Genomic DNA, 14997 nt, shown 5'->3' on the forward strand with positions numbered 1-14997 from the left:
TACGTAATATTGAATTCATATGTTTTGTTGTGACATGTAAAGACTTGCACAAGCATGCTTATACCAACATTTACACAAACAAACATTAAGCACAAGTATTGTACATAATACAACCATTATTAAACCACATTCAAGTATGTATTTATTTATTTCTTTATTATTTTTTTTGCGCTGCTTAAGATTTTCTAGGGATTTCCTGGGAATAAAATGCTTTTAAAGGATCTTATGTGAAAAAATATTTAAATTAATTTGAGAGTAGGAGTAGATTTAAGAAAAATATGAGATGTAACAATTTCCATTTTTTAATAATGTTAAGTATAAGAAAGATATACAAAAGAATTTTTAAAATTTCCATAAATTGTGTAATTTATTGCTAAATTATAAAAGTCAATTTGTGGCTGTAGCTGCTCTTAGCGTCTAAAGTTTTTTAATAACTTATTTTCATAATTTACAAACAATTTAATATAATAAATTTCATTTTTAATAAAATATATCTAGTCTATAGTCTAGTCTATAGTCTAGTCTATAGTCTAGTCTATAGTCTAGTCTATAGTCTAGTCTATAGTCTAGTCTATAGTCTAGTTTATAGTCTAGTCTATAGTCTAGTCTATAGTCTAGTCTATAGTCTAGTCTATAGTCTAGTCTATAGTCCAGTCTATAGTCTAGTCTATAGTCTAGTCCATAGTCTAGTCTATAGTCTAGTCTATAGTCTAGTCTATAGTCTAGTCTATAGTCTAGTCTAAAGTCTAGTTTATAGTCTAGTCTATAGTCTAGTCTATAGTCTAGTCTATAGTCTAGTCTATAGCCTAGTCTAGTCTATAGTCTAGTCTATAGTCTATTCTATAGTCTAGTCTTTAGTCTAGTCTATAATCTAGTCTATAGTCTAGTCTATAGTCTAATCTATTGTCTAGACTATAGTCTAGTCTATAGTCTAGTCTATAGTCTAGTCTATAGTCTATAGTCTAGTCTATAGTCTAGTCTATAGTCTAGTCTATAGTCTATAGTCTATAGTCTAGTCTATAGTCTATAGTCTAGTCTATAGTCTAGTCTATAGTCTAGTCTATAGTCTAGTCTATAGTCTAGTCTATAGTCTAGTCTATAGTCTAGTCTATAGTCTAGTCTATAGTCTAGTCTATAGTCTAGTCTATAGTCTAGTCTATAGTCTAGTCTTTAGTCTAGTCTATAGTCTAGTCTATAGTCTAGTCTATAGTCTAGCCTATAGTTAGTATATAGTCTAGGCTATAGTCTATTCTATAGTCTAGTCTATAGTCTAGTCTATAGTCTAGTCTATAGTCTAGTCTATAGTCTAGTCTATAGTCTAGTCTATAGTCTAGTCTAGTCTATAGTCTAGTCTATAGTCTAGTCTATAGTCTAGTCTAGTCTATAGTCTAGTCTATAGTCTAGTCTATAGTCTAGTCTATAGTCTAGTCTATAGTCTAGTCTATAGTCTAGTCTATAGTCTAGTCTATAGTCTAGTCTATAGTCTAGTCTATAGTCTAGTCTATAGTCTAGTCTAGTCTAGTCTAGTCTAGTCTATAGTCTATAGTCTAGTCTAGTCTAGTCTAGTCTAGTCTAGTCTAGTCTAGTCTAGTCTAGTCTAGTCTAGTCTATAGTCTAGTCTAGTCTATAGTCTAGTCTATAGTCTAGTCTATAGTCTAGTCTATAGTCTAGTCTATAGTCTAGTCTATAGTCTAGTCTATAGTCTAGTCTATAATCTAGTCTATAGTCTAGTCTATAGTCTAGTCTATAGTCTAGTCTATAGTCTAGTCTATAGTCTAGTCTATAGTCTAGTCTATAGTCTAGTCTATAGTCTAGTCTATAGTCTAGTCTAGTCTATAGTCTAGTCTAGTCTATAGTCTAGTCTAGTCTAGTCTAGTCTATAGTCTAGTCTATATTCTAGTCTATAGTCTTATATAAAGACTAGTCTAATCAGTGATGCCAGGAGATTTTTTTCAGAAATCCCTACGCTTATGAGAAAAAATCCCTTTTTTCCCTACACCCACTTTTTATTTTCCCTACATTTTTCCCTACACTACTTTTTTCCATTTTTTTCAAAGTTTATCTTAAAAAAATACAAAAATAACATCAAAAACTAAAATATTAGCTCCGTTTTATAATATACATATATGTATGTATTTTTTTTAATTTTTAGGAATGAAATTTCTAGAATTTAAATTTAAATTTTTTTCTTTCAATTTTACATCATACAAATCTTCCAACCCTGACTCTTCAGTTAAGATTAAAAAAAACAATTGAAAGATTTATGGCAGTATATCGAATGGTGATAAAAATTTATTTTATGTGCCTCCAACAAAAAAATTTTCATAAAATAATTATTTTAAATAAGGTTTACTTTTGCGTTTACTTTTTGCGGTTTACTTTTATAAATTTTCAGAACATTAAATTCATTTTTTCAATCCTGAGTTACTGCATTAAGCCCCCGACTACTCTATCTATAAGGAGTCAGAATATATCGCCCTACAGGATTGGCATAATCCAAAAAGTCGTTTCAAGAAAAATGGATATGAATATTTAATGACATTTAACTATTTTTTTAATAACAGTCCAGATTCAGATAGTTGAGGTTAATATGTTTCTCATCTAAATTGAAATTAAATTTTTAGTTGTCTAATATTCACAAAAACGTGGGTTTTAGTTTTTACGTTTACAAAAAATCGATTTCACATCGAAAATAATAGACATATTTGAAATTTCATAAATCTATATGAAAGATTTTAGTATGTCGCATGTTTTGAAGACCTTAGTTCAAGAAAGCCGAATTTTGGATTATGCCAGTCTTGTAGCGATATGTAGGTACATATATTGTAGAAATTACAAGCGGAATTTTTACTAACGATACACTTAAAACTGATTTCATTTTTAATTTAAAAGTTTAATACATGAAAGAGTATATTTTTAGTTGTGTTGAAATAACAAAAATTTCTACAGAAAAGTTTGTCATGGCACAAATTTCTTTATTAAACTTTATCGTGTTTTAAATTTCCTGAAATAATTATTAAAAATTTTGTTATGACATAAATGTCTAGATAAAATGTTGACATAATAGAAACTTTTATAGAAAAGATTGTCGTAATACAAATTTCTATATAAAACCTTATCGTGTTTAAAATTTCTTGAACTAAATTTTGCCATGACAAAAATCCCTACAATTTGACAATAGTAAGAAATCTTTCCCTTTTTCCCTACACGTGAAATTTTTGAAAAAAATCCCTACAAAAAGGGAAAAATCCCTACACTTGGCATCACTGAGTCTAATATACATATATCCTGGAAATACCATCATTATAAAAAAGAATTTCCTATAATTATTAAGGTCATTTTAATTATCTAAAATTTTTTTTATAAAAATTTATTTATCTTTTCAAACACTTTAATTGTAATCCAACACCACCAACCAGCATCATGGCATTTAATTAAAAATTCAAACAACATGTTATTAAAAACTTAAATTTTTTCCAACACTTATCATATTGAGTGTATGTATGTGTATCAGAATATTTGCTTTAATTATACATTCTTCATACATACTCTATACAAATTTACATAATTAATTGTTTAGTTATGAAAATCTCTCTATAAATCACTTTTAATCGCTATTAGCAGCCACAAACTGTTGTTTGCTACAACTGCTGCTGCTAAATCGAGTTGCTGTTATTTAAGCAGCAGCAGCAGTTTTATGCAAAGGCATAAAACTGCTGCTTGTTAAAGAAATGAGCAAAAAACAAAAAATTGTAAAAAAAAGAAGTAGTAATTCTATTTTAATTATCTACACTCTTAATTATACTAGATACTCCAGTATCTGTATAAGCAAATACTTAAACCAGCTGTTTTTTTCTGGGGGATTGTCTTGTATATGAGAATTTTTATATAATATGGACTAATATTTAATCTATGGTAAACAAAAATTGTTTAATATTACCAAGTTCATTCATATGTACGCATACATATGTATTTGAGTAATGTATAAACTTATGTAGTACATAAATATACAAATTATATATACATACATGTATCTATGTTTTTTCTCTTATATAAAAAAAGATGTTTTTCTAACTTTTTTGGTTGTTGTTACTCTAATAATCTAAACACACGAGTGTTTTTTGTTGTTATCATGTGATATCACAACTAGGGGGATTAAACTATACTGTATGTAAGTTAATATACAGATAAATACATACGGACAGACATATTTTTGCAAACGTCATATTTTGTTTGTGAAAATCTGCCCCATTCCTGTATGCATGGAATATACTATATTTAAGACTAAAGACTATCTATAGACTAGACTAAAGACTATCTATAGACTAGACTATAGACTAGACTATAGACTATACTATAGACGAGACTACACTATAGACTATAGACTAGACTATAGACTAGACTATAGACTAGACTATAGACTAGACTATAGACTAGACTATAGACTAGACTATAGACTAGACTATAGACTAGACTATAGACTAGACTATAGACTAGACTATAGACTAGACTATAGACTAGACTATAGACTAGACTATAGACTAGACTATAGACTAGACTATAGACTAGACTATAGACTAGACTATAGACTAGACTATAGACTAGACTATAGACTAGACTATAGACTAGACTATAGACTAGACTATAGACTAGACTATAGACTAGACTATAGACTAGACTATAGACTAGACTATAGACTAGACTATAGACTAGACTATAGACTAGACTATAGACTAGACTATAGACTAGACTATAGACTAGACTATAGACTAGACTATAGACTAGACTATAGACTAGACTATAGACTAGACTATAGACTAGACTATAGACTAGACTATAGACTAGACTATAGACTAGACTATAGACTAGACTATAGACTAGACTATAGACTAGACTATAGACTAGACTATAGACTAGACTATAGACTATAGACTAGACTATAGACTAGACTATAGACTAGACTATAGACTAGACTATAGACTAGACTATAGACTAGACTATAGACTAGACTATAGACTAGACTATAGACTAGACTATAGACTAGACTATAGACTAGACTATAGACTAGACTATAGACTAGACTATAGACTAGACTATAGACTAGACTATAGACTAGACTATAGACTAGACTATAGACTAGATTATAGGCTAGACTATAGACTAGACTATAGATTAGACTATAGACTAGACTATAGATTATAGACTAGACTATAGACTAGACTATAGACTAGACTATAGACTACACTATAGAGTAGACTATAGACTAGACTATAGACTAGACTATAGACTAGACTATAGACTAGACTATAGACTAGACTACAGACTAGACTATAGACTTGGCTATAGACTAGACTATAGACTAGACTATAGACTATACTATAGACTAGACTATCGACTAAGCTATAGACTAGACTATAGACTAGACTATAGACTAAACTATAGACTAGACTATAGACTAGACTATAGAATAGACTATAGAGTAGACTATAGACTAGACTATACACTAGATAGTCAGTTTGATAGGCAAGAGTTTTGACAAAACTATATACAAAAAAGATAAAAGATAAAGATAAAAGATTTACTATATTTTCTCTAAATTTTTTCCAACTTGAGCTGAATTTTTCTTACCAAGTCAAAAGACTACAATATTATATAATATACAAAATAGCACACAATATACAATTGTACTACTAAACAAATATTCATGTATTTATTTGACAGTTAGTTTATTTTACTTTTTGTGTACGTTAATGCTGCTTTTGCTATATATTGTTGATATTATTATCATATTAAATACATATTTGTAGCAACAACAATGTTTGAAATTCGGAAAAGACCTAACAAAAATATAATAATATTATTATAATAATTTTATTTACAATAAACACACTCTGACATCTAATGTATTCAATTATGAAAAACAAATTAATTTTACTCAAATGCACACACTCACACATTATTGATCAGTAGACGATAACGAATAAAAGTGTTAAAAGTCAAGAATTTAATAAAAATGATATGATATTTTTCACCCTTAATAGGAAATTATTACAGTTTGTAAATAATATTAGTAGAAAATGGCAATTTATTTAATAAAATTAATTTGATGCGTAAACATACTTAAGATTAAGCTAATTTTCTTAGAAAAGATAAAATGAAAATATGAATAAAGTATTCTCAAAGGAGTTATGTATTTAAATAAGTGCTAGTAAAATGTTAATGATTTTTTTATTATACTAAATCTGTTTTTATCTCTTTCCTAAAAGCCTCTCCTCTTTGTATTGTTGTATTTACCAAAAAGGCGGATTATACATATTTTACTAAACGTTCATTTTTATTTTCTTTTGCTATTTTACATAAATAAAACGAATTGGTCTCCTTTTATGTTTTTTGCTTTCCACACAAAACTTTGAATATTAAATGTCACTGTTGGTGTTGTTGCCTTTGTTTTTATAAAACTTTTTTTTTCAAAATTTAGCAAATATTTTGTGTATTATCTACATTATTAAGTATAATTATCACTCAACTGCCATCAGAGTTTTAGCGCTACGGAATATGTTTTGTGAAACTTTCTTAAACGAGCACGCTACATTTTTTGAAACTATAAATGAGACTATAGTCAAGATAATAGTTAAAACTATAGTGGAAACTGTAGCCAAAACCATAGTCCAGACAATATTTTAGACCACATTCCAGACCACATATCTACTAGACTATAATCCAGCCTATAGTTCAGACTATAGACAATACTATAATCCAGCCTATAGTTCAGACTATAGACAATATTATAGTATAGACTATAGCTCAGACTATGACTGGACTATAGACCAGATTCTAGACTAGACTATAGTCTGGTCTATAGTCTAGACAATGGTACAGACTAGACTATAAACTATACTCCAGACTATAGACTAGACTATAGTCCAGACTTTAGACTATAGTCCCAACTATAGACTAGACTATAGACTATAGTCCCAACTATAGACTAGACTATAGACTATAGTCCCAACTATAGACTAGACTATAGACTAGACTATATACTAGACTATATATTAGACTATAGACTAGACTATAGACTAGACTATAGACTAGACTATAGACTAGACTATAGACTAGACTATAGACTAGACTATAGACTAGACTATGACTAGACTATAGACTAGACTATAGACTAGACTATAGACTAGACTATAGACTAGACTATAGACTAGACTATAGACTAGACTATAGACTAGACTATAGACTAGACTATAGACTAGACTATAGACTAGACTATAGACCTAGACTATAGACTAGACTATAGACTAGACTATAGACTAGACTATAGAAAGACTAGACTAGACTATAGACTAGACTATAGACTAGACTATAGACTAGACTATAGACTAGACTATAGACTAGACTATAGACTAGACTATAGACTAGACTATAGACTACTATAGACTAGATATAGACTAGACTATAGACTAGACTATAGACTAGACTATAGACTAGACTATAGACTAGACTATAGACTAGACTATAGACTAGACTATACTAGACTAGACTATAGACTAGACTATAGACTAGACTATAGACTAGACTATAGACTAGACTTTAGACTAGACTATAGACTAGACTATAGACTATAGACTAGACTATAGACTAGACTATAGACTAGACTATAGACTAGACTATAGACTAGACTATAGACTAGACTATAGACTAGACTATAGACTAGACTATAGACTAGACTATAGACTAGACTATAGACTAGACTATAGACTAGACTATAGACTAGACTATAGACTAGACTATAGACTAGACTATAGACTAGACTATAGACTAGACTATAGACTAGACTATAGACTAGACTATAGACTAGACTAGACTATAGACTAGACTATAGACTAGACTATAGACTAGACTATAGACTAGACTATAGACTAGACTATAGACTAGACTATAGACTAGACTATAGACTAGACTATAGACTAGACTATAGACTAGACTATAGACTAGACTATAGACTAGACTATAGACTAGACTATAGACTAGACTATAGACTAGACTATAGACTAGACTATAGACTAGACTATAGACTAGACTATAGACTAGACTATAGACTAGACTATAGACTAGACTATAGACTAGACTATAGACTAGACTATAGACTAGACTATAGACTAGACTATAGACTAGACTATAGACTAGACTATAGACTAGACTATAGACTAGACTATAGACTAGACTATAGACTAGACTATAGACTAGACTATAGACTAGACTATAGACTAGACTATAGACTAGACTATAGACTAGACTATAGACTAGACTATAGACTAGACTATAGACTAGACTAGACTAGACTATAGACTAGACTATAGACTAGACTATAGACTAGACTATAGACTAGACTATAGACTAGACTATAGACTAGACTATAGACTAGACTATAGACTAGACTGTAGACTAGACTATAGACTAGACTATAGACTAGACTATAGACTAGACTATAGACTATGCTATAAACTAGACTATATACCAGACTATTGGCTAGACTATAGACTAGGCTATAAACTGGACTATTGTCCAGACTAAAGCCCAGACTATGGGCTAGATTATATTCCAGGTTATAGACTATATTATAGTCCATACTATAGACTACAGTCCAGACTATAGGCTAGACAACAGTTCAGTCTGCAGACTAGACGTTATTCTAGACAGTAGACTGTCCAGACTACAGTCCAGGCTATAAACTATTACAATGCAGACTTGTCATTAAGCCAAAAAATTCTAATCTAAATTGTTTTGGTAGTCTAAAATTCCGCCCTAACTTGCCTTTATGCTGTTGGCATTAGCAACGAATAAAGAAAAAAGTTTCATGTTTTTTTATAGATAAATATGATTCATTTAAGTTATTGAAATTGGACCTCCTTGAAATTGTTTATTTTTTATATAAATTTTTTGCTTTAATGCAAACATAATCTTAATAATACGCATGTAAACATTTAAGTGCAAAAATGTAAAAAAAACAATCAACGTTTTTATTTATTTTTATAACCACTAACAAAATGTAGGTGGATATATTGAGTTTGTCATAGCTTTTGTAACACTCAACAAAAATGTTTGCACAACTTTTTTCTGGTTCACCATCCAACAGTTAGTCTGACTGCTTTTTATCATAATGTTCGATTGGTCCTTAAAAGAGTGTAAATTTAAATTCTTCTAGACCCAATACACTCTCCCTATTCGTTATGTTTAAAAAGGAAACTACATTTAACAGCTTAGAAAAAATTTATGGGCTTGAACTATACAACCTAATGAAATGGGGAGAAAATACTAAATAAAAAATACCATAAAAATGGTGGATAATTTAATACCAAATATATATGCCTCAGACACGCACTATTTACAAAAGTGTTTAGCAAAAACTTACATTTATCATTCATACAATAAACTGGGAGTTCAATAAAATTTTATTAAATTTTTAATTTAATTTGTTAAATTTTCCTTTTTTTAATTTATAAATTAAAATTTCATGTCATTTTATTTATATATGTATGTATGTGTTTGTTTACACATATTAAATATTCATAATTTCCTTTAAATGTTTAACGGTTTAAATCCATAATACTGTCTTTTTCAATAAACTAAATTAACATTTAAGCGGGGGATTACTGTAAACCCTAATGACACGCAAACAAGAATGTGACAAGCGGAAGTGTAACAATTCTTTTTTTTTATGATGACAAAAATGGAATGAGTGAAAAAAATGTTGTAAATTAAAGGAAAAATACAAAAGTTTGCACAAAAATTACTTAAAGCTATTTTAAAATACTTATTTAAAAACTTTTTTGAAAGTAGTCCCTTGAAATTAGATTATTAACAGACAACCAGAGTGTTCAAATGATAGAAATGACCAGATTTTACAGTTTTAAAAACTTAAATTTGTAAACATTTTATATCAAAACAAACTTTTGTATAGAAATTTGTGTCAGGAAAACATTTTTTATATATTTTCTACAGGAAATTTATGTCAAGACAGGATTTTATAAAAAATTTATGTCAAGACAACTATTTTTGTAGACATTTTATGTGGAAACTAAATTTTATATGGAAATTTTATGTTATGTAATCTATCTATAGAAATTTTGTGTCAAGACAAAATTGTCTATAAAAATATTATGTCAAGACAAAATTTTCTAAAGAAATTTTATGTTAAGACAAAATTTTGGGTACAAAATTTTATATAGAAATTTTACGTCAAGACAAAATTTTCTATAGAAATTTTATGTCAATATATCTATAAACATTTTGTGTCAAGACATAATTGTCTATAAAAATATTATGTCAACACAAAATTTTCTACGGAAATTTTATGTTAATACAAAATTCTCTATAAAAAATTTATGTTAATACAAAATTTTCTATAAAAAATTTATGTCAAGACAAAATTTTCTATAGAAATTTTATGTCAAGACAGAAATTTTCTATAGAAATTTTATGTCAAGTCTATGTCTATAGAAATATTATGTCAAGACAAAATTTTCAAAGGAAATTTTATGTTAAGACAACATTTTCTATAAAAAAATATGGCAAGACAACATTTTCTATAAAAAAATATGTCAAGACAAAATTTTCTATATAAATTGTATGTCAAGTAATATATCTATAGAAATTATTTGTCAAGACATTATTGTCTATAAAAATATTATGTCAAGATAAAATTTTCTAAAAAATTGTTAAGATAAAATTTTGTATAAAAATTTTATGTCAAGATAAAATTTTCCATAAAATTTTATATCAAGATAAAATTTTATGTCAAGATAAAATTTTATGTCAAAATAAAATTTTCTATAAAAATTTTATGTCAAGACAAAATTTTTATGCCAAGGTAAAATTTTATAGAACCAAGACAAAATGTTTCTAGTGGTCGCTCTATTTTCTTATTTCCTGTCACAAAACTTAATTATTTTACAATTTCATTCTGTTTCATACAATTACAATTTCATTCTGTTTCATTAAACAAATTACAACTTTTTTATTATTTTTTTTATAACAAAATAAAGCAAATTGTCTTCTCTAAAACTCCCTTTTCATTCCTATTCCACCAAAACATTAAGAAATTACATTTAATTACATTTTTTTTTTAAATTCGGCTTAATTTTCAAAATGTCAATTAAAAAAGCTATTAAGAAACATTTAAGTTTTTTGTTGTTATTTTTGTAAATCACATTGATTTTAGATCAGACCATTAAATGACCTTCGTAAGCTCATTATATGAAGTAAAGTTATATCTACTGATGCTGCTGATAATGATGATGATGCTGCTGCTGCTGATGATGACAATGATTGTGATAATTTAGCAGCAAATGTCTGTGATGTATTGAATAACATGAACAAAAAAAAGTGATAGAAAAAAATGGACAACACATAAACAACAACAAATGAATGAAACGTGATATAAACAAAAGTGGAATGTAATGAAAGGCGGTTTAAGCGAATCCTAAAATGAGCTAAATACCAACAAAGAGACAATTGATGGGTTAAGAAGATCAAATTTTCCAAAACTAATTGTTCTTTATCAGAAAATGTTCTGTCAATTCAACTACAAGTACAACAGACATAAATACTAAACAATAAGAAATTTTTATTATTTTAAAAGGTTTGAGGTTTTCGACTGGTACTATGGAAATTATTAAAAGCTTACTGTCAGTTACGGAAACTTGTTTATAAACATAAAGCTAGAATAGTGTAAAATGCTTGTTTTCAATATTTTGTTTTACGGAGCGTATGATTAATATTAATTACGGACTTTTTTTATAATTATCTTCATAACTTTGTTTACAGACACCTTAGCTTGATGAAATAAATTTCATAAAATAAAGCGTATTATAAGGAAATTTTGAAAATATTTCAAATTTAAAAAAATCACCATTTTACATAAAGTTTATTTGAACAAAAACTAGCTTCTAGGCAAATTTTCAAATGGGACTTTTATAGATAGTTTTCTATACAAAATGGTCCTCCGCTAGGAGATGCTATAAAAAACACTAGCTTCAGCTAGTTTTCTATAGATTTTCTGTAAGAAACTTATGTCAAGACAAATTTTCTGCAAAAAAGTTATGTCAAAACTAATTTTTCCATAGAAATTTTATATCAAGACATAATTTTCTAAAGAAATTTTATATCAAGACACAATTTTCTAAAGAAATTTTATGTCAAGATAATTTTTTAAAGAAAATTTTGACCCAAATTTTATTATAAAGCAATTTTAACATTAATTTTATTCTAAAGATATTTTATGTCAAAACAAAACAGTCTAGAGCAATTTATATCAAGACAATTGTTTTGAAAGAAGACGTTTCTCAAAGACAAATTTTTATATCAAAATAAAATTTTCGAATGTCAAGACAACATAATCTGTTATAGCAATTTATACATAAAATTTTCTTCTCAGTTTTCTGTTGAACAGGTAGTTTCCTATATAACATTGTCTTTTTGCTGTTTTTTTAGAATAATGACTTTCTGTAGAAAATTGTGTTCTTTCGAAGTTTTTTATAGGAAAAGATTTTGTTAGAAAAGTTTTTTATAAAAAAGTTTATCAAAAAGTATCTTCTTGGATCAGTTTTCTATATACAGAACGTAAAACTGTGTTCTTTGTATGTTTTCTATATTTTTTCAAGAAAGTATTTTATAAAAAAGTATTTTCTTGCAAAAACCTTTTATAGAACAGTTTTTTATAAAAGTGTGTCATCAGTTTCGTATAAAAAAGTATTGTCTTGATTCAGTTTTCTATATAACATTGTCATCTTGTGATAGCTTCCTATAGCAAAGTGTTTTCTGTATAGAAGTATCTTATGGGAATATTTTTAATCGTCAGTTTCTTTGAGAAACAGTTTCATTTTCTTGGCTCAGTTTTCTATGGAACTGTTGCTTCTAGTGTCAGCGTTCTATATAAGTGTATTCCTGAACAATTTGGAAAGTAACATCTAGGAGCAGTTTTATACAGAAAAGTTTATTTTTTCGACAGTTTTCTATAGCAAATTGTTTTCTGCATAAAACTGTCTTATGGAAATAGTTTTATAATCGTCAGTATTTTCGAGGTACAGTTTAATTGTCTTGCCGCTGTTTTCTATAGAACTGTTGCTTCTAGTGTCAGCGTTCTATATAAGAGTATTCCTAAACAATTTTTTGTTGGAAATTAACATCTAGCAGCAGTTTTATATAGAAAAGTTTCAACAGTTTTCTATAGACAAGTTCTTCATGGGACAGTTTTCTGCTTCTTCTTCTTCTTTAAACAGTTTTTTATTAGAAAGTGAGTAGTTTTCTATAGAAAAGTTTTATTTTTCGACAGTTTTCTATAGATAGGTGTCTTCATGGGATAGTTTTATATTACAAAGTATCTACTAGAGGCAGTATTCCATAGAACAGTTTAATTTTCATTTCGGAAGAGTTATTTTTACAGTTTTTTATAGAATGGTTTCTTTGTTTTGAGAAGTTTTTATTAAAAAAGTTTATCGTTAGAACAGTTAATAATGCAATCTATTTGGACAGTTTTCTGTAGTTATAATACTGCTTTGAATAATGTTGTGTTATCCATTCTTAAGATAGTTTTTGGACATTTCCGTAAAGAAAATTCTTTCTTTATAAATACATTTCCATAAAAGAATATGGCAAAAGCCACATTTCTTAAAATATAATATTTTGCAGATCCTTTTTAAAACTTTTTAAAATTTAAGAAAATGTTTAAATCTGCCGCAATCTCTAAATAGGGTGTCTATCTTCCTTGAAAAACACTTATCTAACGACAAAATCTTAAACTTTTCAAAGTGCTTGATGAAAAGAGTGCAAAAAAGAATTGTTTGCCATATTCTGGGCATAAACTTAAGTGTTACGAGAAACAATGAAACAACAAAAATAAGTTTCAATAAAAGTTTTAACAAATTTCAATTACCGTTCTGTTATGTATTTTGTATTTTTTTGTTTCCTTTGTTTAGCAAATCCTGTAGATTGTGGTCCTTATTATGGAAGTAATTGTGATGAAAATAATATCCTTTGATTTTTTTCGTTTACTTTTTTTTTTTTTTTTTTGCTTTAAATGTTATCAAATATTTAGTCGTTGTTTAAGTCTTTTTTTCTTGAAAAGTAGACAATCGTTGCTTTTGGTTATTTAGTTTTAGACAAATTTAACAATTCTGGTTATTTTTAGGATTTAAATATATAACTATCCTGTTTGTTTAAAACATAAAAATTTGAATTATTTGAAATTCCACCACACTTTAATCCTTAGCCGGTTTTATTTGGCAAGTTTTAAACACTTTTTAACATTTTTAAACTTATTTTTTTCCTTAAAGGTTTTTTTTATAAAATATAAATTTATTTTTAATACCAAACAATCATTTATTTTTTCTTTATTTTTCTATAAAAACCACATTTTTTTTTTTTTTTTTTTTTTTGCAATATTGAAAAGATTTCGTTTATATTTCTTTATTATTTTATAGAATTTTCGCGCTTTACACAAAACATTGTTGTGTTTCGTTTTAAGGTCTATTTAAGACTGTTGTATCTTTTAGACGGTTGTTTTGGTATCATTAAGAAAATCTGGCCAAAAACAACAAAAAAACAGTTTTTTGTTTATAAACTGCTCCCCCATGTTAAAATGTTGTCTCTGTTAAAACAGCTGTTTAATATTTGTTATTAAGTATTAAGTATCGAACTTGCAACTCAAACCTAACAACTTGTTGCCAACAACACAAAATGTTTGAAGACCAATATACCTACCCTTTCCTTTAAAGAATTTCTTTTGTGTGTTTTTTGCTATAAATCACTTTTACTTTTATAACCAAGTTTAAGGTAGAAAGCAATGCTTTTTCTTTCATTTCTTATGGCTGCTGCTGTTTTTGATGTTTTCAGATAAATTTTCGGCTTTTTGCTGCAAATTTGTTTTATGTGTCATAGCATGTGTGTTTTTAATGGACATGTTTTAAATGTTCAGAAAATAAAAAAAATATT

The 14997-nt window shown here is 27.7% G+C and overlaps 1 protein-coding gene across 1 annotated transcript in view; it reads right to left on the reverse strand.

Annotated features, from left to right (window-relative positions):
• Positions 1-14530, reverse strand: part of LOC119606482 (somatostatin receptor type 1) — a 44403-nt gene extending 29873 nt beyond the window's left edge. The window contains exon 1 of the mRNA XM_037960014.1: positions 13940-14530. The gene's annotated coding sequence lies outside the window, so the exon portion shown is untranslated. The remainder of the gene's footprint in view (positions 1-13939) is intronic.
• Positions 14531-14997: the final 467 nt, after the last annotated feature.

This window comes from Lucilia sericata, unplaced genomic scaffold (genome assembly GCF_015586225.1).
Source record: "Lucilia sericata isolate MDLA Ls3-8-SP2 unplaced genomic scaffold, ASM1558622v1 Contig000017F_arrow, whole genome shotgun sequence".
In the NCBI taxonomy this organism is placed as follows: domain Eukaryota; kingdom Metazoa; phylum Arthropoda; class Insecta; order Diptera; family Calliphoridae; genus Lucilia; species Lucilia sericata.